The sequence below is a fragment of the Aphelocoma coerulescens genome, chromosome 1 (genome assembly GCF_041296385.1).
Source record: "Aphelocoma coerulescens isolate FSJ_1873_10779 chromosome 1, UR_Acoe_1.0, whole genome shotgun sequence".
Lineage (NCBI taxonomy): Eukaryota > Metazoa > Chordata > Aves > Passeriformes > Corvidae > Aphelocoma > Aphelocoma coerulescens.
This window is the reverse complement of record NC_091013.1, coordinates 51,265,130-51,277,270: the sequence shown is the minus strand read 5'-3', so window position 1 is coordinate 51,277,270 and position 12,141 is coordinate 51,265,130. Positions and strand designations below refer to the sequence as shown.

At 39.5% G+C, this 12,141-nt stretch overlaps 1 long non-coding RNA gene across 1 annotated transcript; it reads right to left on the bottom strand.

Annotated features, from left to right (window-relative positions):
* Positions 1-2,402: 2,402 nt before the first annotated feature.
* Positions 2,403-10,009, bottom strand: LOC138118641 (uncharacterized). The gene is made up of 3 exons (XR_011155239.1): positions 9,924-10,009; positions 5,030-5,200; positions 2,403-3,273 (listed from the first exon to the last, which is right to left on the bottom strand). It is a non-coding gene; the product is annotated as an uncharacterized lncRNA (long non-coding RNA).
* Positions 10,010-12,141: the final 2,132 nt, after the last annotated feature.

Sequence of the window (12,141 nt, the reverse complement as noted above, 5' to 3'; positions counted from 1 at the left end):
TTAAGAAGATATGATCCTACCAGTTGCAGGTCCCATAATCTCCTAAATTAGTTTTGATGAATTGACTAGTGTGGAAATCAAATTTCTTGTCACTGCAACAACTTAGATACAGATTCTGTGCATCACCCTATTTTCCTTGTCTTAGCATACTAAAAACCAATGTTACTCGAATATTTTAGGTAGATATGCTATATCTTCATACTGACACAATTCTTGGAACAGCAAGAATAAAGCTTTGAGGTGACTCAGAATGGAAAACATCTCCTTTTTCTGATACAGACAATAAATGCTTCTCATTTTCAAGCAGAACAAATGACCTATGGTGTGAAAAAAACCTGCAGTTAATTTACTGTCATGCATTCTTTCTGCTCAGGTGTCAAACATTTTTATCATGTACGGATACAGTCCTGCTTTCTGCTCTAAGTGAAAAATTTTCTTTGCAAAACATTTTGTTTACATTGGTGGCCCACAGAATGGCTGATTGAGATAAAACTCAAAAGTCAGAGCTGGTGCTGGTTGGTTTTGGGAACCAATCATTTCCCTTTAGAAAGGTTATTTTTTTGAATATTCAAAACTATGTAGGAAATCTTAGGAATAGGTGGTTCTCTGAGCACTGGCTTATATCATCATCTAAGAAAACAGCATGGAAAGATGCTTGGGAATGTGAACCCTTTAGTAGAAGAGCTTTGCACAGGAAGATGCTGATAAGATAGCAAGGATGTAGACACCTGTAAGCGTTGGTAACCTGACCACACTGAGAAAAGAAGAGAGAATGGGTTTGGGATTAAGTGTCAGCTGAAGTGGGCTTGGAAGTGGGTGCAAAGAAATTACCTCCTGATGTGTGTGGATTGTTTTTGGAGACACTGCATTGAGCTTTTAAGAAAGTTGTGCATGCCAGATCTGGTTACATTGCCAACATTATGATTGAATGATGTTACACAGCACACCTGCTTGGGGCATGTCCATCTGAGGTAGAAGACAGAGCCAGAGCAAAGCTGGACATTGAACATGTTGTAGTTGCTGCATCTTCAAATTGTTCCTTTCTGACTAAGGAATGTGGTAGTTTTGGGTAGAAGGGCTCAATGAACCCAGGCTTTCAAATGAAAGTGTGTGCTCTGTGTACATTCCCCAGTCCAGCTGTTAACTGGATCATAATAACCTCCCCACCATTTTCTGTCTGGCACAAATGACATGGTCTTCAATGTCACAAAAGGATGCCTGAGTTATAGGAATGTTTTACAGGTCTGAAGAGTCTTTCTTTTAATATCTTGTCCAAGAGAAAGCATGTCTTTTTCAGGGATTAGTCTGTCCCTAATCTTGAGGGAGCACCACCTGGTGCAATTCTTGGGTTCTGTGGAGTCAGCTGGACATGAGGAATAACTATGAACTGGGCTCAAGGCTGGCAGATGCCTTCCTACTGACTGCTTTGTAAACTATTACTCACAACAAACATGTTTCAGCAAAGACAACCATGAAAAGTGTATCTACTATCAGTTCTCTCCCCATTCATCTTGCTGGCATGTAAAGATCAAGGGCTTATTCTTTAAATGAAGGTTCCCATTGCTGACACAATTATCTGTGTTTGTAACAACTGATAGGAAGACATTTGGCTAGTTGGAAGTGATGAGAGAATAATTTTTCCGTCAACCAATTTTATCCTTTCTGTCCCATGTTGAGCCTGCATTACAAATGAAAAAAAACTTGTGTTCTGATTCTTATTTTTTTCCCTTTTCTCCCTTTAAACTAACCTGTTCAGTACTTTTCCCTGGAAAACCAGTGTAATTTCCCAACAGTCTTCTGGCATGCTCCCTTTTTCTTCCTTTTGTGTCATGCTTAGAGTCTATTTAAAAAATGGAGGATCTTACAGAAACTGAACACTTCTGACATTTGTGACAAGATGAATTTACATTTCTGTGGCAGTGTTGGTACCCATCGCTCCAACATTCTGCTTATCTCACTCACACAATAGCAAGGGGATTTTTTAACTTATATATTAGAACCTGCTTCTGTTGGTAAATTGTATATGCACCAATGCTCACAATTCAAATAAGCAGGTGACAGAAACAACAGTAAACTCTCAGTCTTTGACAGCTTGTTTCTTCACCATCACCACTGGTTTCCCAAAGGAGCAAACACAAACCATTTTTGCTGCAGCTCTACTCAAGGGTTAAATTAACATGTGCTTCCAGATACAGAACTCTCCCTGAGGGGGAAGTATGTACAAAAATGAAACAACACAAATATCCACTATTGTAAAATTCTCAAAGGCAGATGTGTACAAAAACTCTCCTTGTTCTGTACTAACATTAGACAGCCCTGGAATCTCTCCAAGCACAACATTTAGATGAATAGAACAATTTAAAATAGGATTTTAAAACAATTAAATAAAAGACATACTTTGGAGATGTACCACTTGCTTTGCACTTCATACCCCCTTGCCTGCTTCTGTTAGAATAATAAATACACATCCCAGATGACAGGCTGCTGAAGATATTGTCCAGTAGGGACATCTAGCTTCTTCCCAGAGCCTGTAAAAAATTGTTTCAGTAACTTTGAAGTTACTGAAAGACATTTGAGGATGTCTTTTTGCCTGTATCATAAATAAGTGGTTGCAGGGGTCTAAGTAATAGTATGTCCTTTGTCGAACACTGGTTCTTTTAAACTAGCTGATATCATTATTTTTTATCTGAACCTCAGGTGAAAAGCAATCTTTCAGGGAGTGAATCTACAAAAACACACCAAAATCTCTCAAGTTTAGTTTAGAATTTTTCCTGCTCTGGAAATGACCACAGTAAAGAATCTGATAAAAAATGTAATACGTGTTCAAATAGAGACTTAGTAGTTTAAGTTTTGGGAGCTTGGTCATCTTAGCTGTCAGTTTGAACAAAGGTAGAAGTGCAACAAGGGGCAGACTGAGCTTTACCCACCTGCACCCGCATTTACAATCAGAGTCGCTTGAGAGGCAGAGGTCAGCCACAAATCCATTCAGGATATTCAAGCCTTACCTCTTCCTCAGACACAGGCAGCTTGCCCCGGCTTTTTAAAACAGCTACTCCAGCACCATCAAGTTCAGGACCATGCACACAGATTGGCTTGGTTTGCCTGACTGTGCCATGGAAAAATTCTGCAATCAGTACAACCTGCTATTTGTCACTGCTACACAGGGTGTTGGTACTAGGAACATGGTTTTCCTTCTGTAAGTCCTCCTAGGGTCAGGTATCTTCAGGGAGTCCAGGTAGCCAGGCCAATGGGGAAGTTCAGATATTTTCATGCCTGGATGAGGAAAACCAGAGCAAAAAATAATTAAATATCTCTATAACCAAGCATTTTCTTCTTTCTTTACTTCTGTGAACTCAAGATTCCTAGTTGATGATTCCTTTATTTTTTGTGCCCTCATCATGATCTCTTGCTGAATCCCCAAGCTCTTCTTTAGACAGTAAAGATAATCAATTCTCACACTCAGTACTTGAAACTTAAACAAGTATTCAGCAAACTGAAATTCAAATCCACAGCTTTCAATGAATTGTCTTGCAAACCCAACTTGTCTTTCCCATTTCTGATCCAAGGAAGGTCCCATACTTCTTGGAGGCCATCCCCAGGAGACAGCATAATCAGGTAACTCTTCAAAAGAGGGTTTGTTCCTGTACCCACTCAAGTCGGCTGAAAAATTTCTATCAACTCTAAAGATGCAAAACCTCCACTGCCTAGAGCTTGGTTGTGTTTTGTGTCACTTACGTAGTCACTGCTTGTGACCAGACAGCACAACCCCTTGGTGTGAGGGAAGGATGGCCCCAGCAGCAAGTGGCAGAGCAGGCAGAGCAGGGTGCCTGTGCGTCTGCTCATCTCACAGGTTTCACAGGCAGCCTGCAGAAAGTAACCATCTTCCTGAAGGATAGCTTGTCCGGGAAGATCCAGCTGTGTCCGAATGACAGTGTCACACTAACAGGCACTACATGAACAGGAATGGCGTGCAGCCACCCATTTGCTCCAGCCACAGCCTCTGGCCAGATCCAGCACTGTGCTTCCAGGTTTCTTCTGCTTGGGCAGCTCACATATGCTGCACCTAAATAGAGCACAGGTGTGAAAATGGACGTGAAAGCTGAATGAAGATGAAGCTAGTAGCCTCACATTCATCAGTAGGTGAGCATGTGGGTTCAGATTGCACTATTTTCTCCACTGGTAGTATTAAAGGAAATGGCACTCCATTCAGTCAGTGGTTTGCATATCCCAGGAGTCCCATACTAATCTCCATGTTGTGGCCTGCATGCAAAAATGTGGTTCTATGGAGTGGAAGAAGTTAAAAAGTCAATGTATTTTATGGCCCTACAAGGTGCCAATAGATGAATTCTGTCCTTTGCAGACTCAATCAGTGAGGCCGCACACGGGGGAAACTGGATTTTCTCGCTGAGAGTAGGACTGCCCTTATTATCATATTTATCATTAGCAGCATGAGCACACATGGCGCAGCAGCACTTCATCCATATTCATGCTTTATGTGTTGGTGCCCTGCAAGCATGAAGCTCAAAGCCGCTGTCCCACTGTCTACAAGTCACACAGATGTACTGGTGCAAGTCACCCTAGTCAGCAGATGCCCTCTGGAGGTACCAGATGTTCAGACAAAAGGGAGGATGGGATCTGGGAGATAAGTCACGTAAGGTGCAGCATGAAGAGGATTTGCAGAAAATGGTTCAAAATGGTTGGTGCAAGCAGATATGAATAAATATTATTACTTCATTCCTAGACACTGTTTTTTTTCCTTTCCCTTCACGGCATTTTAGAAAGAAGCCACTATAGTGATCCAAATTTTCCTAAAGAAAAGAGCTCCCGCAGCTTGAGAGTCCTCCCTTCCCTCCCTTCTCTGCCTTCCAGGCCTTTCTTGCTCTGGGCATTTGGAATGGCTGACTATGTTTTCTCTCTCCCTGAGCAAGGCACTGCACCAAGGACAAGGTGATCAGGGAGGGTATCTCCCTGCTGCCAACCTGCACCCATTATATTCACTGAAAAATAAATGGCAAGGAAATGAACTAACCTGGTGTTATCGGTCATGCAGCATCACTGCTGTTTTCAGAGATTGCACCTTTCTGAACTCATCTGGGGACTCTTCAGCTGCAAAGCCAATGACCTCATCTGTCACCTCACAAATGCCTCCCTCCTGTGAGCCTTGTGGACGATGTACATCTTTGTTTAACAGGACACCCGGCTTTGAAGAACGAGAAAAAGATTACTGAGAGTGATGTGAACTCAGAGCAGGCATAAGTCACCTTTCCAGGAGACCTCAGCTCTGATTAAAGCACAGTTGAAAAATGTGCCTCTCCCAAGAATTCCCCTTGTAGCATTCCCTGTTGGATTTTCCAGATTATATCAGTGCATGACAGACTAGGAAAGAAGTATGACTTCAATTTTGAGTGTAAAAGCAATTCTTAAAAAGAATAATTTTTTGAGTCTTAATGGTAAGATCATAAAGCTTTGCTGCTTAGTGAAAAGAAGCACCAATTCTTTTAATGATATTAAAATTTTCTACAGCCTGTGTGATACAAGACATCACAGCAAGTCCCAACTGTCTCAAAATCCCATTGTTGATGAATGTAGATCAGGGACAACTAAAATGAGACTAGGCAATGGAAAAGGATGAAGATTTATAATAACTTTTTTTTTTTAAATCTAGACTTTAAGGTGAAGCATTGCTTATTTAAAAAAAAAATAATAAAATTAAAAGCAACTCTCTTTATGTTCCTATGCATGTAGCACAGTGAGAGTGAATTCTGTTTTGAGAATATGATGCTTTTCAGATGTCACTAATTTGAGCAGGAGGTCAGCAAAAAAATGGATTTACAAGACAGAGATCAGGCCATGATCTGATCTGTTTTGCAGAAGAATATAAAACCTCAACATTCAAAGAAGAGAAAAATACATTTTGGAACTTTGTTGACAAAGGGTCAGAGCAGTTTCTTGAAACACGTCTGGCAGTACTCTCTGAAAGCTTCTGTGTCGCTAATAAGAATGTCACACTTGAAGGAGCATTGTACTATTTTGTAACCTACCATATGAAATCTGCTGCCCAGCCACAGGTTAAATGCACACAATGAAATTCTCTTTCCTCCCACTGCCAGTTCTGTCACTTACTACACTAAAGTCCGCAAAAATACAATATGACTCAGAATATGTAGGCTGTGGCTAGGCAGAGAAAGTTCATTCAAAATTGATTTTCTTTCAGGCATCCCTGATATTCCCTGTTTCAATTGCTCACCTACTGTACAGTTGAGTGAGCACTTAAGGAAGTTGCAAAGCGATGCAGCCTGTCTGGGACATGAAGGAATGTGGAGCAGGATAATCACAACATCATCAACCCAATTCTCCAAGGTAGCTGGCCAATAATACTGTTCTAATTGAATAACTTATCCACAGCTATTTCCCCTGGGAGAGCCTACGGCTTCGGCTCTCTGTGTAGGCAGATGGTGCAGCATACACAATGAAACCTGTAATTTTCTCTCACTACTGAGCATGTTAACAGTGAGCTGTTTTCCCAGTACTGCTAGCCCATTAATATTTTATTTTAACTGGTTTTCTTCAAGTTATTATGCACCATGCAGCAGAGAATGGAGAAATCAGTGATACATTTCATATTTATTTTACAGCCAGCTCACCAAGCTACCCCCTGCTCATTAAGGCTACTGCTTTGCTAATCAACAATTGTATATGTCATCATCAGGTATATGCTGAAATGAAAGTGTCATAATTAAAAACAAAGGTGCATGAGTCACTGGAGCCCTGAATTACTAACTAGCAGCAAAGCGTAACAAATAGGCTGCAAGTGAATTCCAAACCTGCAGGGCTGTTTTCTAAAACATGCATTAATGAGCATGTGCCGAGCATATTTCTGACTCCGAGAATGCTGTCCTGATCTTGCTCTCTGAACTACAAGTCTTAGCGATGTACTGCCATCCCTTTGTCCCCAAATGTTGGAACAGCACATAATCCTCAGCAGCAAAGTGGTTGAAAGGCAAATGCAGCCTGGGAGGGCAAGGCAGGAGAGACAGCCCATCAACAGCGTAACAACATGACAGATGACAGACCCAGAGGCAAATCCAGGCCTGCCAGCAGATCTGCCTGTAGAGCCTGCCAATGAGCCAGATGCATCTACTGAAAAGATATCATCCCTAGCTTAGCATCTGGGTCTTGCTGTGGCCAGCCATACTTCATAGGCTCCATGTCCTTACTGCTGACCCCAACTGCTGGGAGAGGCTGGAACAATGAGGGAGAGCTCAACTGTATCAACAACATTGCATTTATATTTTGCTAGTATATACACTGTGACTATAAATAATGCCGATCTGTGTAGAGTGTAATTATCAGTTTGCATTTATTTTAGCTCTTCTGGCATCATATATACTGTTTCCCCTCTCCCACTGTCTCTGAAAAAAGACAGCTCAGGGATTCATTCTTTGTTATCCATTCCCACTCAGAAATACACACTTAGCTACTTCACTGTCTCTTAGAAATAGAAGCACACTGTAAATCTATGTGTGATTAAACCTTGGCATTGAGATCCAGCAGTTGTCTCTGGAAAAGCACAGTTCTTTCTAATTCACAAGTATTTCAGAGCTTGGCTTGTGATATTAAACATCAAATAAATCTTTGTCAAGTGACTCAGGTGACAATTAAGTGAAAACTGATTATATGCCATCACAGAAAAGGTAATTGCAACCATTGTTAGGCACTACTCAGGTCAGGATACATGCATAGCATTTCAAAAATGGTATTCATTCGTTCACCCTGGCATCCTAGTCTGACTACAAAAGTTTATTAATAAAATCATCATTTTTCCTTTTATAGAAGTTAGGGACATTCTTTTTGGATGATCCTACCCCCCTTGGAGTTCATCACCGCTTCCCTGCATACTAGTAATTGGCTCAGTCAGTCAAGCAAAATGTAAATGTAGATGCTCAAAAGCATCCTGTTGAGGACAGGATGGGAAAGGTTCTGTTCTCTTATTTTCACATCTATAATAGTTACTAAGAGATACTTTAAGCACATGTTTATAAATGTATTCTTCAGAAAATGTGCAGTGTCGGAAATTATTGATCTGTAATGGAAATTTCCTTAGTCTTGTTTAAGTGCATTTATAGAAACCAAACCATCTTGTCCCTTTTGGTTCAAGGTAGGATTAATCTCACTTACCGCAGGCATCTAAGTCACACTAGGATCCCTTTTAAATCAATGGAGAAATACTGGCACCTTCAGAAGGCTATTCATCTCATCCTAATGTAGGCATCAGAACAATTCATCTGAAATGAATCCTTCTGCGATAGCACCTATGTCTTTCCATTAATTATAAAGGAAGCCCATGGAGACTAGCTTTGAATAGGTTCCTCTTTTACAGTCGTGTGAGATCAGGTGAGATGTATCCCACTCTTCATGTTTCATTGGCAAAAGAGGAATGTGTAGACAGAAATACAGGAAGTTAAAAGAGCACAGCCTTTGATTTTAGATTCATATATATTCCCATAATTAAGAAAGGATTACCAAATAAGCTGAATCACAAAGCTACTTTTCTGTGTTTAATGCCACAAAGCTGGAAATAGCACAATTCCCCATATACAGCCTTTGAGCCATTTGCAGTGGGAATATCTAGTTCTCTTAGTGAATCACGCAAAGCTGGAAGATCTCTTGACACTGATTCCTTCTTCTTTCCATTCGTTTTTTCAAACAGATAAAAAGGTCCCAGATGTATAAAGACAGCCTGCACTGGAGACCTGCTCTATTCTGATGTTAGCAATTCTTGTAGTTATGGGAATATTATATGGCAAAATTATGGAATATTGAAAAGGACACTGGATACGTTACGAGCCTTGCAATCACAGATGTTTTGAGAGAGGCACTTATGTGATCAGCTCTGATGAAGATTCAGTCCTGTAACTAAAACTGCTTGATTACCCTGTGGACAGTATAAGAATTTTTTCCCAGTAAAAGGTCATTATTTTTTTCTATATTTTGATGGACAAACATGGTATAAACCAATTGGTTCAAAATATTAACTAGCCTGAAAAACCCCAAAATGTTCTGTTTTAAAAATTTCCCATATTAACTCCTTTAAAAACTCAAATTTCTTTAAAACATTTATTTAAGCTATACAAAGAAATAACATCTGTTTTGAAGAAATGCATTATTCAGTACTGGAGTTGTTTTTCCTCTTTCTTTTAGCTATCTGAGTACTCTCTATGACAAATTACTTTACAGGTTAACATAAAATAAATTCAGAACTGCCAGGAAATTGAAAAATTGGTTATTCACATGGCAGTACTGTGGGGTTAGTACTTCATCTATTGTTCTGCTTTTGCTGCATAATAAAGACAGTTTTGAAAACTGATGTTTCTCCCTAGGAGAGGTAGAATATGGCAATTCAAGTTTTTCCACAGCATCCTGTTTTTTTCTGGTGTCACCAGTCCAACGGAAATGGAGTCACCAGCACACCTCTATACTCACAGATTTCTCTGAAAAGAAACGAGCATGTTATCTAATTATTGCTGAATTCTCATGTATTGGAGAAAATTTATCTTTTTGAGTATACATAGATATTTTAAATCTATTAATGTGTCCTGAAGAGCAAAGGAAGGAAAATAAGTCATCCTGTGCTTTAAAATGTGGAAGGGATGTGGAACTGTTTTTTAATGAGAAACAGTACCACCAAAAACTACAGCTGCTTCCATGGGTCAGTCTCATTTTCTTTAATGCAGAACCAGATGCAAATGGTAGGAATTTTACAGGTAATTTTTTTTAAGCTGACATTCAGTATCAATGGCATTAAGTCTGGTTCCTTGCATGGCTGTTTTCATCAGTGCATTAGGTTAAGAGAAAAGTGTTTGCATTGAAGCAAAACTTGCAGGGGCTTAGCTTACTGCAGATTCCAAAGTGAGGGAAAGTACCTTGACATCCCTTCCCTTTGTTTCATCTCATCTGAAAGGCAGGAATCACTGTGCAAGGAACAGCTTTTCCAAGAGCACAGGAAGACATGTAGGGCCAGATCCCTTCCCCAGGGAGATTAATGGGAAGCTTTTTATTGACTTCAGCTGAGACTGAGGACAGCAATAAAGATACCTGACTCTCAGTTCTCTCCTCTAGTCAGATCAACTAAAACATATTTTTAAAATCTTTCCTTAAAGGCCTTGAATTGTTCTGCTACTGCTGATCACTGGAGACAAAATCTGGCTGGTATCTCCATCCATTTGTAGACAAGTATGACCAAAGTCAAAATGGTGAAACCATTATTTCCTGTAGAAATTCAGTGGAGTTGTCTGCAAATGAATAATAATTTACAGCTGTAAAGTTCCACAAAATCATTATAATTTCCTGCAAATTCTATAGGATTTTTTCAGATGACCAGCAAGAGAGAAGATGACATCCAAAACATTCCTACAGTTGCATCAGCACTACTGGAGCAGTTCTCACACTGATATAGTGTGAAGTAGTGGAGAGGGTACCCTGAGTTATGTGGGATCCACCCAGATGTAAAATCAGAAAAAGGTGATAATAATCAAGGAATGGCCCCATGCCAAAGTCCTCCTCTATATGAAATAATAAAAAAAGAAAACACGGGAAGAAGAACAAATCTATCTTTCACCTGTTTTTATCTACTCTGTCCAATATTTCCTCCCAGATTTACAATGTAAGTATGTAGTAAATACTACACGTTCTGTCTTTACCTGCCCTCATGATTCTTTGGCCACAATATTCAACATAGTGTAATATGACAGAATGCAATCTTCATGACAGAATGCAATCAGATCAGCTAAGATTTAATATCCTTCTAATTTTTATCTAAAGATTTTTGATAGAAGAGAAAGAGCATAAACTGCTCATGGGAAAACATAACTATTTGGGATAGAACATTTATATCTCTTTATGTAAAGGAATATATGTAAATTTATAAACAACTTGGGAATAAATGGAAGAAAATACTGACTGGAAATGAAGCAAATGAGTTATAAACTCTAGGCACAGGAAAAATAAATCATATAAATGAATACTGCAATAAACCCTGTTTTATAAGCAGTTGTGACCTGTTTGAGGAGGAAATGCTAAAGTCTGCCAAAAGCACATCATATCCATCTGTCCAGTTTGGAGTATTAGTTGTGTTTCTATTTGGACAGTTCTCAGCCCTATCCTGTTAATAGTTACACATACTAATATACTTGTTCCTAAACTTCTTCCAAAATCTTCAACTCAGCAGAGTGGAATGATATGTAAGATGGCAGGTAGCTAAGATGATGTATAGGGCCTAACATGTGCCTAGGCACATGCAGGATTAAACTGAAAAACTGTAATATATAGTCATCACTATGGTGTTAGCCTCAATTTTTGGAGGCATGGTTTAAGTTCCTATCTTAATCTGGATTTCCAGGACCATAAAAGCATCATTAGGATGAAGATTTCCATGTTTTTATTCAGCGCTGCAGTTCTGCAAACTTCTACATGACTGGTGCTTGTATTTCTCTTTCATCCTATGTACAGAAATGCCTAAGTTTTCAGAGAAATCTGCACAGAATCAGATTTTGCTTCCAACACCTAATGAAGTAATCTTTGGATAAAATAAGTACTCTTTGAAGAAGACTTGGAACTTCTCCATGGCAAGCTGATTTCTCCAAAGTCTTAGCTATGTATTACTCTCTAATCTTTACCGTCACTATCCTACTATATTTTAAGTTCTTCTCTGCACAGTCTGAAGCATGGTAAGAAGGACGTTTACACAGTGAGATGAACCAAACTCAGATCCAGAATCTGGATATTTTGAATTAGACCAGGACTATACCATTTAAAGAAAATACAAGTGATGTTCCCACAGGAAATAACTTTAAAATCCTGTGTAGTTATGGGGTTTGTAGTATGCCTTTCTGCTCAGCATTTTTCTAGGGGCCAGCCTTAGTGTCTCATGTCCTCACATCTGATGGATGCATTCTGAAGGTTTTAGTTCTCCCATCTGATGTCTGTAGTTCTCCCCATGTTCCCGGTGTAAAGGTAGGTATTTGACCCTTCCAGGTACCAATATTGTAGGCAGTGTAGTCTGTGGGACTGTAATACTGAAGTCCTTTATTTTGGGTCTCTGGTGCATTTGTGTCTCATCTCCCTGTATATATCAGAAAAAAT